This window comes from Mustela erminea, chromosome 16 (assembly GCF_009829155.1).
Source record: "Mustela erminea isolate mMusErm1 chromosome 16, mMusErm1.Pri, whole genome shotgun sequence".
Lineage (NCBI taxonomy): Eukaryota > Metazoa > Chordata > Mammalia > Carnivora > Mustelidae > Mustela > Mustela erminea.
Window position 1 is genome coordinate 67425339 of NC_045629.1, and position 16658 is coordinate 67441996.

At 38.8% G+C, this 16658-nt stretch overlaps 1 long non-coding RNA gene across 1 annotated transcript in view; it reads right to left on the reverse strand.

Moving 5' to 3' along the window:
• Positions 1-16658, reverse strand: part of LOC116575291 — a 322876-nt gene that overhangs the window by 22802 nt on the left and 283416 nt on the right. Inside the window, exon 5 of the long non-coding RNA XR_004279684.1 lies at positions 13581-13706. This is a non-coding gene — a long non-coding RNA (uncharacterized LOC116575291). The remainder of the gene's footprint in view (positions 1-13580; positions 13707-16658) is intronic.

The window sequence follows — 16658 nt, forward strand, 5'->3', positions numbered from 1 at the left end:
TCTGAAGCTGATCAGTTTTGTGGAAAAGCTGTAAATGGTTTTTAATATAAGAATATACAGAAGATTATGCCAACTTAGGGAGGAAGATTCCACTCTACTTTTGAAAACATAAAAAGCCTTATTGAGTAAAAAGTCACTTAAAGAAGACAAAGGAGAAAAACATACAGCTGCTAAGTGAGGATTTCAGATTGAAGTAAGCCCATATAGTAAGCCTTAAAATCATGAAATTATAAAGCGTATTCTGGAATTAATGTGTTTTGGAGAAAGAAGGGTTTTCATGAGTCTGGAGGTTAGCGTGGGATCATTCCAAGAAGAATCGCAGATGTCACTCTGAGATTTTTCTACTGATTCCATAGGCAATGGGGTACACCCCCAGGTTTGCAAATGGAAGCATAGAAGGAGATCCTGAAATCTCCTGCCGCCTCCCTGAATTGGATTTCCCTTAAAAGCAGAGGCTGAGACAAACATTTTGCTGCAAGCAAAATTTAGGATGCAAACTCAGGGATCAAGGTGAGAGAATGGGTAGGGAGTTAGGGAAAGGAGAGAAGCCAACAGCGGATGTCAAAATGAGCAGCTTCTTACTGTGATATCTTGGGTTCAGTTCAGCTTCGGATTCACTAGGAGATGCAGAGCACACCATAGTGCCACCCTACTGACTTGGAGGAACCCAAGATATTCATCCTTACACTCTGCTGTTGAGGATAAATCCTGGGGCATTCACTCCCCAGAACTTCTGGCCTAACCTACACCAGAGCATTCTGATGTGAAAAACTCTTTAGGTGGAGAGATGAATGCTAGCTCCTAGAGAAGGCTTAAGTTGGCTTAGTTTGGTAGGATTACGAAGAAAATCATGTGGGGTTTTGTTTGTTTGTTTGTTTTTTCTTTTTTAATTTTTTAAATTTTATTTATTATTATTATTTTTTTCTCCGGTTCTACAAAGTGTGAAACTAGCCTATTCTATCTGGGAGGCATCAGGGAAGACCCCCTTGAGGGGGCTGTGAATTTTAAGTCATTAGGGTTTCCTTTCTCATCATCTCCTTCCATGAGCCTGCCTCCATGGTAAATCTGAAACATGCCGGGGCTCCATGGCCCATGATAGAGTCTCACTGCCTGCTGAGAGGGTTGGCTTTTAAAAGCAGGGGTATCCTAATTGCAGTCAACAGGCTTCTTTTGAATGCCTGTGGGGCTTGGGAAAGCAAGCTGTGTGGTTGTTATTTGTCCTCTCTGGGATATACAGTATCAAGAAACAAGGCCTACCTTCCATCTCTTTTGTTGCTCCAGATTGCAAATGACATCCTTGTGTGGGATGCATTAAGATCCTTTGTGTCCTGGTATCAGCCGGAGGCCTGCTCAGTGTACACCCTGGCAGCTCTCATTATGAGGAATAATAAGCAACATGTTTCCTTAAGATTTGTTATCTTTTCTCACTCAGCCCCAGCCAGTGCGTCTGCTGGGCATTTTCTGGGCCCGGCTTTGCTACAGCAATGGAGAAGGCGAGATAGCAGAGCGGCATTTGTTATGAGATCCCAGCTGTAAGTCTGACATCTGCTCAGTATTCTGTATCCTTCTTTGAACATAATTAAATACAATCACTAGCCGCCCCCTTGGCCTCCCACCACAGACCCCATTAAGACAGGAGAAGAATCTGACATCAAACCTACGTGGAAAATGCTGAACAATGAGACTAATTCAACCTCAATTCATCCAGCCGTTTTTGCTGAAGAATCATTTGAATTATTAGAGCCCTAAAATTTGCTCAGCTTTTCTTTCTTTCTCCCTTCCTTCCTTCCTTCCTTCCTTCCTTTTCTCCTTCTGTCCCTCTTTACCCACCCTTTTTTTTTTCTCTTTTCCTTTCTTTCATTTTTGTGAGAGGAGGGGAGCCTACACAGTTCAGAAATCCTTACAGCGTTTTTTTCTCTCTTTCTTACACCCTTAAATAAATATTTATTCAGTCCATTCCGATACCCATGCAAGATAGACATCTGCCCTTCTGCGTTTAAAGTTCTCATTTAAAACAAGTTCAGAAACACAGAAGCGTGGTTAGTGGGAAAGTCCCTGGCTGTGGAGTCAGAATTACCTGGGTATAAATTCTCCTCAACTATTTGTTATTATTTTACCCCCATGGGGCCCTCCTTTCCTTAGGGATAAAGTGATGAATGCTAGTTTTTAACCTCACCAGGCTGTTGTGATGGAGAAACAAGATAATAAACCCCAGCACATAAAGCAGCACATTATAGCTTTCTTTTGTTCTATTTGTCTCAGATGGTCCTTTGAAAAGGGTTAGACACTCCCTGAGTACTGAATAAATATGTATTGAAACAGAGAATATAGGGCGGTGTGTGGCCAGATTAATACATTGCCATACTCACAAAAACAAAACATTTCAGAGTCACAGGGGACTTCTACTGCACACAGACGAGGAAACAACTTGAAGCAGTATGTCTCAGGTCAGACAGCTAGTTGGGGATGGAGGGCTGCCGATACCCGAGTCTTGTGGCTTCCCTTCAAGGCTAGAATCAATGTGAGAATATGGTCACCCAGTCCAAGTGGAGTGGGGACTGTGTGACTCTGTTCCAACCTCTCCTACACCAGGATGTATCTGCTACCATACGTTTTCTTTTTAAAAAGTGTTTGTAACACCGTCATTCACATTTTTGTGATAAAGAACATCGCTTGATCACAGAGCTGTCGCCCTCTTCCTCTTCTGAAAAAGCCTTCATGCCACATAGAAGCTGAAAGTGATCACTGCTTCCTTTTCTACCCTGTTCTGAAGCTAAAATATGGGGATGAGATTAACACAGGCTGGTGGTACAGAAGGGGACGTGTTCTGTTATTTACAATTTACAAACTGTCAGAGAAGGTAATTGAAAATAAGAAAACCCATACAACATTTGATTGCATGTCTTTGCATATATACACATCTATGTCACTCACATATACACACAGATACATGGCCATTGCTAAGTAATATTTTGAAGACTTTTCCGTATAGTATTACTAATTTCCCATACAATTAAAGATTCTCCTACCCCCGTTATTTTGGCTCCACAATAGTCTAACTTGCGACTACATGAATGTTTTTTAAGCAACTCCCTATTGTTGATCATTTAGCTGATAGCATTTTCATGACCATCCATGAAACTAGAGTTATCTTTCTTTCCCCACAGCATGAGTTTTCTCAAAACACTGCATTTGTAGTGCAAAACACTGCATTGTAATGGCATTACAAAAGAATCTTTACTTAAGAAGATTACAAAAGAACCTTCTTTACTAAAGAATGTGCAAATAGCAAGTCACTTTCATGTAGTTTTCCATTTTCCAAAGTATTATTATATTCAATATCTTTTTTACTCTCACAGGGATCTTTTGAAGATGATTGGAAAGCTATTATTAACTGAGGATGACACTGGATTTGACTGGCTAAGCTAGTATATAGCATGTCATGAGAGGTTTAGTTTAGCTCAAAAGTCTAGTACCTTACATTGTTCTTTTCTTCCTATCTCCCTGCCTGTGTTCTTACCCCATTCCACCCCCATTTTTTGGACAAAAGAAGTCATTGCCTCTGTCCTTGAGGACACTGGAGGAGAAGAGCAGGTAAATTGATAATTACATTATCTTGTGAAAAATGCAGTCATGATACAATGAAGGTGTGGCTCTTAAACAGGACTACTATGAAGAGCTTCCTAGGAAAGGTAAAATTTTTTTTTTTTTTTTTTTTTTTTTAAAGATTTTATTTATTTATTTGACAGAGAGAGATCACAAGTAGGCAGAGACGCAGGCAGAGAGAGAGAGAGGAGGAAGCAGGCTCCCTGCTGAGCAGAGAGCCCGATGCGGGACTCGATCCCAGGACCCTGAGATCATGACCTGAGCCGAAGGCAGCGGCTTAACCCACTGAGCCACCCAGGCGCCCAGAAAGGTAAAATTTAAGAGGAGATACTTGGTATCAAGTTCATAATTCTCACTAAGGAGTTTAAAGTTCCCTCTAGCCAATTATATTCTCGCTTTATCTCCACTCCTTTGAAATTACAGTATTACATCCCAATAAGGCAGAGTTCTTCCTTGTCTTTGGCCATCAACCCTTATCCTCACCCTAAACTCCTTGGCCATATCCATCGTCCTCCACTGTGATACAATCTGTAGTCTTACGAGCACTTACCTCACTTAAAATAATCTTCCAAAACTTCTGTCCCTCTAAATCCTATCATCACATGGAACCCACCTCAAGGTTTACATTCTTACATGAAACCAGGATCAAGTCCTTATGGCTGTGCTGAGAAATGCAGCATTCTCAGAGGATCTTGGAGAAGACTCCATTCTGTAAAATTTTCCATTCTCTTATGACAATTAGACACTAGATTCCCTACTAGAATCAGTTATTGGGACTTGGACCAGGGTTACTAAGATATTTGGCTATGATCACGTCATGAGATAGTGCGATGATAGCGCCCTCAGAAATGACTTCTAGATGTGAGTCCTTTTTCTTCCCTCTCACATGTTTCTGTCTTTGTAGATTTCTGAGGAATGTGAGTATTAAACTATAATGGTCTTGCATGTTAATTTCTTAATCTTCTCAGAAGCTTAGAATAGCTTCACAACTGAGACAAAATATCAGAAGGCTAAAGTGAGGCCACTCGGGGAGGAGACTGAAAGCGCTGGAGAATGGAAGAATGCCCTTGAGATATACAACAAAGAGGCAGCCTGAGAAGGTGTTAATTGACAAAGAAGTCCACTCAATGGGGTTTGCCTTTGGAAGCCACTTCCCCTCTATTCTCAGATTTTTCTGATAATGCTTGACAACACTGTTGCTGTTGGAAATGGTACTTAGACTTCAGTGTAATTAAAATCAACCGAAGCATTCAGGGGATTTGGGGAACTTTACTATCTTGGCATGAGATCAGTGCACTAGAGAAAAGGCATTTTGGTTGATAGCTGAGCCATACTCCTAGAAATATCACTCAAGAACTCAGCATTTTTGGCACTGAAAACAAAAATACTTAAATATATTGCTAAGGGCAATTTCCATAAACTGAATCTGAGTTACCAGACCATTATGGAGGGCTCAAAGACAGGCACGTTATGCAAACTATTAATGGCTAAGATGATAGGTATAAATTAAAAAAGCAGCTCCAGAATGATTTTGTATTCTGGAGGCCTGACTGTCCATACAGAGAAATACATTTAACTTTGTAATAAATATTTTATTAGCTATCTCTTGTTGCATAACAAATTACCACAATTTAAAAAAAAAAATAGAACAGGGGCACCTGGGTGGCTCAGTGGGTTCAAGACTGCCTTCGGCTCAGGTCATGATCCCAGGATCCTGGAATCGAGCCCCACATCTGGCTGTCTGCTCAGCAGGGAGCCTGCTTCCCCCCTCCCTCTGCTTGCCTCTCTGCCTACTTGTGATCTCTGTCTGTCAAATAAATAAATAAATAAAATCCTTTAAAAAAATTGGAACAATGCACAGTTTTTATTCCCATGTTTCTGTGGATCAGGAGTCTTATTGGGTTTTCTGAAAGGCTCTACTCAAGGTGTCAGTTGGACTGCATTCTCACTGGGAGGAATGGCTGATGAATCTACTTCCTACCCCTATGTAAAGAAGTTCATGTAGGTTTTTGGCAGAATTTATTTCCTTGTTGAAGGACTGATGACACCAGCTTCTTGCCCAATATCAGTTCAAGGCTGTCCACAGGTCCTAAGGGTTACCTACCATTCCTTGACATGTGGGTTCTTCCAACATGGCCCTTTAATTTGTCAAGATAGCAAGAAGAATCTCTGGTGTAAGTTGATTAGCAAGGTAGAGTTTCACATATTTTAATACAATCATGAGAGTGATGTCAGATGCATCCCCTCTGCCATATTTTATTGATTAAAAGCAAATCACAGGTCCCTCCTACACACAATGAGAGGAGAATGCTCAAAGCTGTAACTACCAGGAGGCAGGGATCTTGGCTATATCTTAGATCTGTATGTCACTGTAAGGAATAAAAAATTCCTCATTGCGGGGTGATTAGGTGGCTCAGTGTGTTAAGCATCCGACTCTTGATTGCAGCTCAGATCATGATCCCAGGGTTGTAAGATTGAGCCCTGTGTTGGGTTTACACTGGGAGTAAAGCCTACTTGAGAATCTCATCTCCTCTACCTCTTCCCCCGTCCTCTCTCTAAACAAACAAACAAACAAACAAAAAACAAATGCATAAACAATGAATTTTGGAACACTGAAAAGAAATAAAATAAATGAAAAAAAAAAAAAAAGCCCTCATAGTTTCATATGGAAACAATGAGCTCTAAACCCAGGAGCAGTCTTTAATCCTATACCTTTCCTCTCTGGACTCCTACTACAGTTTCCTAATCATCACTCAGCCCCCAATTTTACCCCTAAAATTCATCCTCCAGAGAAAAAGTTTCATTTAAAATCCGGTGAACATGTCACAGATCTGCTGGTTCCTCCTCTCTCCAGTCTTGCCCCTCCTCAGGTCAAATTCAGACTGAGTGGAACTACTGAATGGGTACAATGTCTCCTCAGCTTTATTTCTAGCATTTTCAGCTCTGCTTCTTATCACACTTCTTGTAGTTCCCTACACACAGTATGCTACTTCTCTCAGCATTTGCCTATGGTCACCAATTTCTCTCCAATAACTTTCCCCTCCTCCCCCGGCACTTCCTTCATCTGGAAAATTCTAACTTGTGTTAAAAGAAATTTCTTTCTGCACCTCCTGTGAGAAGGATTCTCTATGGTTTCTTTGCAAAAGATGTCAAACCACTTGATGCTCTACATAGCTCAAGAACTTAATACTAACCCACTATATTATATTGTTCTTTTGATTATTCTATCTCTCCCATTTGGCTCTGCACTAACTGAGGGAAAAGTTATGCTTTTCTCCCTTTCAAAGTTCCTGATATTTAGCATTACACAATGTCATTTGAATAAATGGATAAATTAACAAGATAGCTCTGGTCAGTAAACATATCATTGTCAATTATTGCTTCAATATTTTTTTGGAATGCACTTTCTTCCTTAGATGTCAGTGTGTTGTAACTTCAGTAATAGTATGTTTCTACTTTATTGGGTGTTTGAATTTCACATTTGTTATAGAAAAATTTCTAAAAGCTTATGACCATTAGATTTTTGAGATATAAGTTGCAAATATTCCCTCTTAATTTATCATTTAATTTTGCCTATTACCCATTTGGCCATAGTTTTTAAAATTTTATGAAAGCAAATATTTTCTTTTGTTTGTTTCCGTGATGTTACCTTCTCTGGCCAACATAGATAATTAAATTGCTCATGTGCCAAAGTGGAAGAGGGTATTTACCTCTTCTCTGGCTAACGCTTATACATAACATAATCAGAATAACTACAGAATATGTTGCTTGCATTAAAGTACGTCACACACTGTCTCGCACACATCAGGTATCTGATAAATAGTAGTTGTGACCCACTATTATTTACATTGTAGCCTCACAACACCTATACCTATGAACACAAACAAATACAGAAACACAAACTCATGCATTCATATATTCCTAATTCAGAAACTGAACATGTTTAGGGTTTTTCTGAAATAATTATATTTTGTTTTCTTTTTTAACATGTATGGCTTAAAACAAAAATTATTTATTATGCCTCATAATAAATAAGTGACTGAGTTGTTAGGTTTGCTGGATGGTTCCCTTATTAGGGTTACCTGAGGTCATACAGGTGACCACAGTCATCTGGTTGTCTACCTGGGGCTGGAGGCTCCCACAAGCTTCACTTCCATGTCTGGTGATGAATGCGGACTGTTGACAGGCCTTTCTCTCCACATGGTCTCAGTGTTCTAAGGAGACAAGTACAGAAGCTACAAGGCCTCCAGAGACCCTTCTCAGAAATCATATGCAATCACCTCCATTATAGTCCACTGGTCAAAGAATATCACAAGGCCAGATCAAGGTCAAGGAATAGGAAACAGACTTTTTGTTGGAAGGGGCTGCAAAGAATTGAGGCCCGTTTTAATCCCCCAAATTTTTATACCTATACATGAGGCCAAGTCCTAATGGGGTTCTACTTGGTCATTTGAGCAGTTATTAGAATACCAAAGGAGCTTAAATACAGCCCTGAGCAAGTCAAGGGAACTTTAAGGAGAGAATATTCTTCTCCTGTTCATTAATCATTGTGAAAATATTACATTGTGTTAGGTGCACCCCACACATAACAGGGAACACTTGAAAATCTCCTAAGCTTTTATAGGCCAGCAACCTGGTTTTCTTTTAAACTCCTGACTTTGCTTTATGAATAGGTATGTGTATGTTCATATACGTAGAAATACATAAACATACGTATTATTTACATATAAGCATGCTGTTATTCACAAACTGTATATAAATATACTTCCATAGTGAAAAATATTTTAAAGTTTCAATCCAACTTCTTTATTATGATTACATAAGAGAGGAAAGTAATTTATGTAAATATCTCCTGAAAGCCTTTCAAAAATTCCCTATAGCACATTTTTGGCTTCTCCCATCATTTGTTGATATAGTGTGTGTGATAAAGACCACACAAGATTCCTAATCGTATATATATTTTTAAATCACGCACACAAAAACATGAAATAAAAGGCAAGGTTGGAAACATTTTTCCAAAGGGTCACTTGAAGTGATTTTTCACTCTGGGACAGATTATAGCAAAAATCATGAAGGGCTTCTTTGGGTAAAAACAGCACAGATCAGTATGAGAAGGCTTTGAAATTTGTGATTCATTTTTTGGGAACTTCAGCATGTGTCTTGCTAACCCTTTGCGGTATCAATGGACCCAGGTCCCATGTCTGTCTTATTTCAACTTCCTATGTCCCTAAGCCTAACTTCAAAATACTTTGATCTGCCTTTACCTTCTTTTTTAGGAGGCAGGTAAGCAATCCTATTAGGCCAGAGATAATCATAAGTTACAGTGAAATCCAGAATGATGCTAACAGGAGATTAACGAAGAACACAGACAATTTTTGTGATACATTCATAAGGATTATAAAGACATGGATAGAGGGTTTAAAAGAATAATGGCATAAGCAAATCAACGAATTTTGAGTTGTATGTATCACCAAATATATATGCATATATCATATATGGACATGTATGAACATGATACATACATATGTATGAACACACACACACACACACACACACACACACATCCCAGATGGTTGTAGAGATTTGCCCTGTGTCTAGGGCTGCAGCTGACAAACTGGTCTGTGTTGCAAATCTCACTCACCCCCTGCTTTTGTCAATCATGTTTTATTGGAGCACTCTCACTTGTTAGTGTATTTTCTGTGACTGCTTTGGCTCTACAATGGCAGAACTGAGTCCTCATGACAGAGACCATGTGGTCTGCACAACCTCAAAAATTCCTGCCTTCCCCTTCACAGAAAAGTCTGCTGAGCCCTGCTCTGGGGCCTCAGTTTCCCTCTAGCTAAATCAATGAGAACAAAAAGGAACAAATGAAGGCAGGAGACATTTGGGGTTTATTGGGGATCATATTTTCATCAGAGTATTGTTAGAAGTTTTGGGTTTGAATTTTGGACTGTGGACAAGCTATTGAACGTCAGATTCTTCCCTTTCCAAAGTCCCTGCTACCGAGAATGAAAGTGGATTATCGTTCCCTTGAACAGCTTTGGGAATTGTAAATCTGCAGTGTAGATGTGAATTACTGTTAATCAGAGTAATTGTTTAGTACTATTGACCAATATACTTTTTACCTCTTTAGCCTTCCATAAACTTTGTAGAATTGCAGGAATAAGGTATGCCTATGATCTGTGTCACTTTGCAAGAAGATCCCTTGATAGGATCTGGGAACGTATTAACTAAAAATGAAGAAAATCCAAATTAGGTATTAACTTTCGTCAATAATAACCTATCAGCAGGGGTTCATTTGTTGTTGCAAATGTACCATTGTTGTGGTCAGTGTTAACAACGAGAAAATGGTGTAGAGTTTATGTAAACTCTGTCTGATATTCACAACTCTTCTGTAAATTAGAGACTATTCTAAAATAAAAAGCATCTTAAAAAATATTATCTTGACAAGAATTCCTAGGGACTCATACATTTTCTCAATAATCAAGCCTTCAATAATAACCAGGGCTTTCAGGATCCTGTCAAGACTTAAAACAAAATGTTGCATTTGCTGTTCACGTATCAGTTTTATTAACTTATGAACGCATCAATCCATCCAAATGAATATTGCTGAATGGCTGTCTTCCTTATAAAAGATCTAACTCCAAACACCATGCTAGACACAGGAGATATGTTGGTGAATAGCTCATAGAGTTTAATCAGATTTTACCTTTTCTCGTTAATTGAAAACAAAACCAAAAAAGTCCTTGGGTCATTCTGAATTGTACTTGTTTCTCTTCTACCGTCATTACTATAAAATATTTCAAGAGTAAAATCCTCAATTTTTCAAGGGGATAACAATTGAGTTCAGGCATCTCTGAAATAGGGGTATTTCTTAGATTTCCTTCTTGCCAAAAGGAATGGATATAAATCTCAACTTGGCCATGTTGGCTCCAAAGCAGAACACAGAGATCATTGTTAAGAGATGAAGATGTAATGCACAAGGAGAGAGAGAGAGAGCAGAACCGTACAGCAGGCACAACTCAGTACAATTCCCTGGTGATAAGCCACTGCCAGCAGACTTGTTGCTAAATGTATTGAAGACAGAGAGAACCTTCTTAAATTCAGCGAATTTTAAACAAAGACCCCAGCGTAGTTACAGATAATGAAGACTGAAGTTTGGTTGCAAACTAGGAGTTGTGCATTCTCCTCAATCCCTGAGACGTGCTCTGATACATAAAAACATCCCTGGCAATGCAGAAACAAGGCAGAAAGAAATGCAGTAGAATGCGCGAAGTGGATAAGAATGTTTTAATTCTTAGGGCTCAGAAATTGGAAGTTGTTGTTCCTCTACATCACTTAGAGTTTGTTTTGGGAACACACACAAACACACATAAGATGAACCTTCTGCTCGACTTTATAAAATTCTCCAACCATAGTGTGAAGTTCAATCAGTCTAAAGTAAGAAAGGCTCTCCAGGAAATATTCTGTATACATACATGCTCGTTGGAACGGATCTGACAGCTTTCAAGGCTGTCGTTGAGGTGTGCCAGAGAATGTACTCTGTGGTCCTGCTTATGTTCTCATAACGGCACAGTCTGGAATGACTATTTCCATTTAAATGAGGAAACTAGTCCATATGAGTAAATCAAACAAATACAATATGGCAAATTAGCACTGGATCTAGATTCAAACCCACTTTCCTAAGAAGTATGACTGAGGTTCCGATTATCTGGGTAGGCAAAATTAATTATGATCCCCCTCTCCCCTAGAAAAGGCCACTTTAGGGGTGCCTGGGTGGCTCAGTGGGTTAAAGCCTCTGTCTTCAGCTTAGGTCATGATCTCAGGGTCCTGGGATTGAGCCCCTCGTCGGGCTCTCTGCTCAGCAGCGAGCCTGCTTCCTCCTCTCTCCCTCTCTGCCTGCCTCTCTGCCTATTTATGATCTCTGTCTGTCAAATAAATAAATAAAATCTTTAAAAAAAAAAAAAGAAAAGAAAAGGCCACTTTAGCTAGAACTGTATGCGTGTGGTATACTGAACAGTGAAACTGCTCATGATGAGCTGGTTAGAAACAGTAGAGTAGAGAGTCTGATTACTTGCCATGGTTTCTCATGAAACACTAATGTTTTCAACCCAGAATGCATAGGGTAGATTTGAATGGGATGACTAGGTGGCTGAACCAAAAGATACAAATAAACAAACAAAAAACACCTTCCCTGAGAGGTGGCAGACACAACTGAGTTAGCAGAGTGGTGTTGGGGTCATCCAGTAGGAGAATGATTGATCAGTCGATCGATTGATGTCTCTAGTCAATATATATCTAGATATCTAGATATCTATATCTATATATTATATATAATATAGTCCATACTCTGTATATATAATATAATCTATAATCTCTATATATTTTCAATATATGTTCTCTCTATATATGTTCAATGTATATATTCAATCTTGTTTTCTCTCTCTACTACTTTATTATTCTTTCTCTTCTCCAGCTTACTGATTTGGGGGACACTTTTTTTTTTAAGATTTTATTTATTTATTTGACAGACAGAGATCACAAGGAGGCAGAGAGGCAGGCAGAGAGAGAGGAGGGAGCAGGCTCCCCGCTGAGCAGAGAGCCCGATGCGGGGCTCGATCCCAGCATCCTGGGATCATGACCTAAGCTGAAGGCAGAGGCTTTAACCCCCTGAGCCACCCAGGTGCCCCTGGAGGCATTTTTATACTGAAATATATCAAACATTATAAAGCCTATAGGACACATTCTCATGGCCAATGCCCGTGTAGTCAACACCCAACCAACAGTTTTGTGGCCATCGGTCTATCTTCTCCCATCTCTTTTCATCCCTGCAAGGGGGTAACCCTAATCCTCAATTCTATCTCAGTCATTTCCTTGCTTTTCTCTGTACTTTCACCATCTAGTGATGTATCTGCATTTAATAAATTATCTAGTTTTGGTTGGTTTTGATCCTTCATGTACCTTTGTCATCATGATGAGTTTGAGATTCATCGCTGTTGATAGTGAATGAATTCTTGCTTCCTGTGATTACTACTTCAGCTCATGAATCCTTCAGTTCATTCAGTCCTTTAGCTGGCCTGAGCATTTGGTTGTTCCCAGTATTTTGCTGACACTGTTGTGAGTACCTGGTGCCTGTTGCCTGATCCAGGGTACGGGTGCAAGTTTACTGAAGACAGGAACTGTCATGGATTATGCAATGAACATGTTCAAATTTACTCCCCCTCAAAAACAGTTGTGCTAATTTATGTCCCACTAGCAGGAGATAATAGTCCCATTCTCCATATCCTCCTCAACATTTCATATAATCCAGCTGCATAATTTTATCAAACTGCTCTGTGTGGAATATCAGGCTAGTGGTTTGATTCGTATTTCTCTGAGAATACAATTAATTGACAATATTCTATAGGTTTAAAGTCATCTGTGTTTCTATTTTCTGCGAAATGCCTGTTTTTGTCTCTTTTTATTTTACTTTCATTTCTTTCCTTTTAATAAATAGGAATTCTTTTTATATTCTGGACATGAACTCTTTGTCCATTACATGTGTTAAAAAATATCTTTGTTCTGTATGTGACTTATCTTTTTCACTCTCTTTGTGGTATCTTTTAATGATTAAGCATTTATGTTTTTAATTTTATTGTGGTTTCATTTATCAGGCTGCCCCCTTATGTTTTATATTTTTAATGTTCATTATAACTTATTTAAATACACATTAGGGGGCTGATTCTGGCTGGTGGGACTGCGTTCTTCTATTGTGTAGGTCATATTTATGCCACTGAAGCCTCCTTCAGCTCAGCCTTCAAGTTTTTCTTTCAGTTTAGTGCTTCTCAAAAGTTGTCTGCTCTTCCCCACTTCCCTGTCTGAAACTTCTTTGTAGGCCATTGCCATCACTAATTGAAAATTACTCTAAATACCCCCAAAGTCTAAAGAGTCACTGTGTGTTGGTTTAAGTATCAGCTTCTTTTCACCAACTTTACCTCACATCCAGTACACTTCCTGAAAGGTCAGGAACTTTAGGATTCTCTTTCCTTGTCAACTGATCGTCGTCTGAAATCACGGCAATCAGGCTCTATGAGTACCTTCATTTCATCTGGGCAGGAATACTGTATTTAAAAAAAAAAGAAAGAAAGGTTTTCTTTCTAATCCCACCCAGAGATACGTTCCTTTTTATAGCCAGATCTACATCAAGATGAATCATTTGCTCTGATTTTTAAACACACTTGAATGAATTGTTTATCTTAAAAATGGTACAATTAAAGATCTTTTCAGGTTTCTATTCAGCCATGCAATGTGGCTCTTGGCCCAGGCTTGTTCCTAACCACAAGATCTCCCACCAAACAATAGAAGCACAGAAATATTTGTGAGCCTTATAAAAGATGCAGATAATCTTCTAAATATTTTTTCCTTTGTTATGAAGTGAAAAGCAATATTCTGGAAAAAATTTTGGATTGCAATTTAGATGTGTCTTGTAACCTTAACTCTTTTTTTTTTTTTTTTTTTTTTTTTTTTGTAGCCTTAACTCTTATGGTAGAATCACTCCCTGTGGCTCAGTTTCCACATCTGCCAAATGAGGATATAGAACCAACTGTTTCAAAATATTTTGTTGTTGTTTTTAAACAATTCTTTTTTTTTTTTTTAAGATTTTGTTTATTTATTTAACAGACAGAGATCACAAGCAGGCATAGAGGCAGAGAGAGAGGGAGAAGCAGGCTCCCTGCTGAGCAGAGAGCCCGATGCAGGGCTTGATCCCAGGACCCTGAGATCATGACTGGGCCAAATGCAGAGGCTTAACCCACTGAGCCACCCAGGAGCCCTTGTTGTTGTTTTTATTTAAAATATATATTCACTATTTGAACATTGCTTCTGGATGTAAAGGCTCCATATATTCAAATGGTAAGCCAGGATATGTCCTCTTTATTGGTTAAGAAGATTTATTGCTGGAAAAGGGGCAGTAAAGCCCTTCAAACCCCTGATACTTTGAGATAGGGTTGGAAGCAGTTCACCAGGTTGACTAAACATAACTGGACATAGTATCTTATTCCAGACACTGACCTCATTTACCACTGTGGAAGGAAACGAACTTAATTCTGTCCAGCTGTATTTTCCAGCCATATTTTCATTGTCAGTGAGCTCAGACAAAGCCCAGTATTATTTTCAATGTAAGTTGGCCTTGATTATATATTGGTACACCAAATTTCAGATTCACTCCCAAAGAAGAAAGCATTTTCATTAAAACATGTTTGATTTTAGACCTTTTCAATAACTCTTTTTCTTCCCTCCCTCCCCCACAGGCATATAAAACCGATTCTGAAATACAAGACAAAAAGGTAATTCTAAAGTTCTTTTTGAATGTGGAAAGTATAGTGTGAATTCACATGTGAATGCTTACTAAGGGATATGTCAATATCTGCTGTAGTCATTCATCTAAAAGTTTTTATTAAAGATTGGTTTATGAGAAATGTGTCAGGCTAACTCTTGTCCCAGTTCTCATGAAACCAATAGCAAAGAAAGACTATAGAATAGTTTTAGAAGGCATTATTGCTCAATCTAGAGATGTCTAAGAAATATAACTTCATTGTGTATCTATCACTTAATATTTTTTTCTAAGTCACCACTCTGTTGGAGGGAAATGGTTTCAGTTCTCCTGAGGGTTTTATGTCTCTAGAGTTATGCCAGTGATTGTGGGTCATTGTGGGATCTCCACTGTGGTCTTCAGCCTTGGTCTAGGTGGCCTTAGGATCACCATTGTCTGAGTTTTGTGGTACCTTTGAGTCTTAGAGTTTTCTCTGTTTCTTCTCTGCTACATTTGGGGCCAAGTCATATTTGTTAGAATTTCTATTGTTCTAGCTATCCTGTACAACCATCTCTTTCATTGGGTCTTTTTTGTTTCCCCAGCAGAGCTGCCAGGAAGTGGTGCTCTGACTTCCCTTCCTCCCATACTTCTCTTTCCTTCACACAAAGCCTGAGTGGTAGGTAGGTAGGGTGGCTGGAATTTCTAATCTTGGATAAATTTTTCTCACTTCCTGCTTCTAGGAAGACACCTGTCCTCTGAAGAGAGTACATTTAAAACAGATCTAAAGAAAAGAACTGAACAGGAAGAAATCAGAGAGGGAGACAAAACACAAGAGACTCTCGACTCTGGGGAACAAATTGAGGGTTACAGAAGGGAGTGGGCACAGGGGAATGGGTTAGTCAGGTGATGGGTATTAAGGAGGGCACGTGATGTGATGAGCATTGGGTGTTGTACGCAACTAATGAATCATCAAACACTTCATCAAAAACTAATGATATATTATTAAAAAAAGAAAGTGGCATTCTAAACAATAAAATAAAATAATACAGATCTGAAGAAAGACAAGAATCTGGTCATTCAGAATGAGAGAAAAGCATTTTCAAGCAGATTCAGCAAAGTTTGGTTGTGTTTGAAGAACAATTCTAAATATATTACTTCAACTATTCTCTGTAATAACTCCATGAGATAAACACTTCTGATTTTATCAGTAAAAATTAAAGTCCATATTGTAAAGTAATGCCCAAAAGCCTTCAGCTAATACATCTAAAAATAACTGTTTTGATTGTGATACCTCATGAGACTGAAAAGAAATGTGAGATGGGATAAACCAGGGCACCTGTCCTTGGAGAAGAGGAAGAGATTCCCTGAGAATAGATATATAAGTGAGTCCTGAAGAATGAAGAAGCAGTTGAATGAAAAGTCAAAAGAAAAGTTTCAGGTAATGAGGACCTTTTCTGTAGAAAACCTTACATGATAAAAAGGTGAAGTGTTTGATGAATCAAACAAAGACTAGAGTTCTAACATTGGACATGAAGACGACAGTGCCCCAAAGTGAACATAAAGAAGGGAAGAGAGATGCTGCCTAGCCTTAAGAATCAGGATGAGGGCTTGCAACTTCAGATTACCTTATGGTTAATTTATTATATGATTCTAATGTCACCATGAAAAAAAAAAAGAAGAAGAAATTGAAAAAAGAAGAAGGCCCGTATTATTTTCCTATTGCTTTGTGACAAATTCTCACAAACCTAGTGTCTTAACAGAA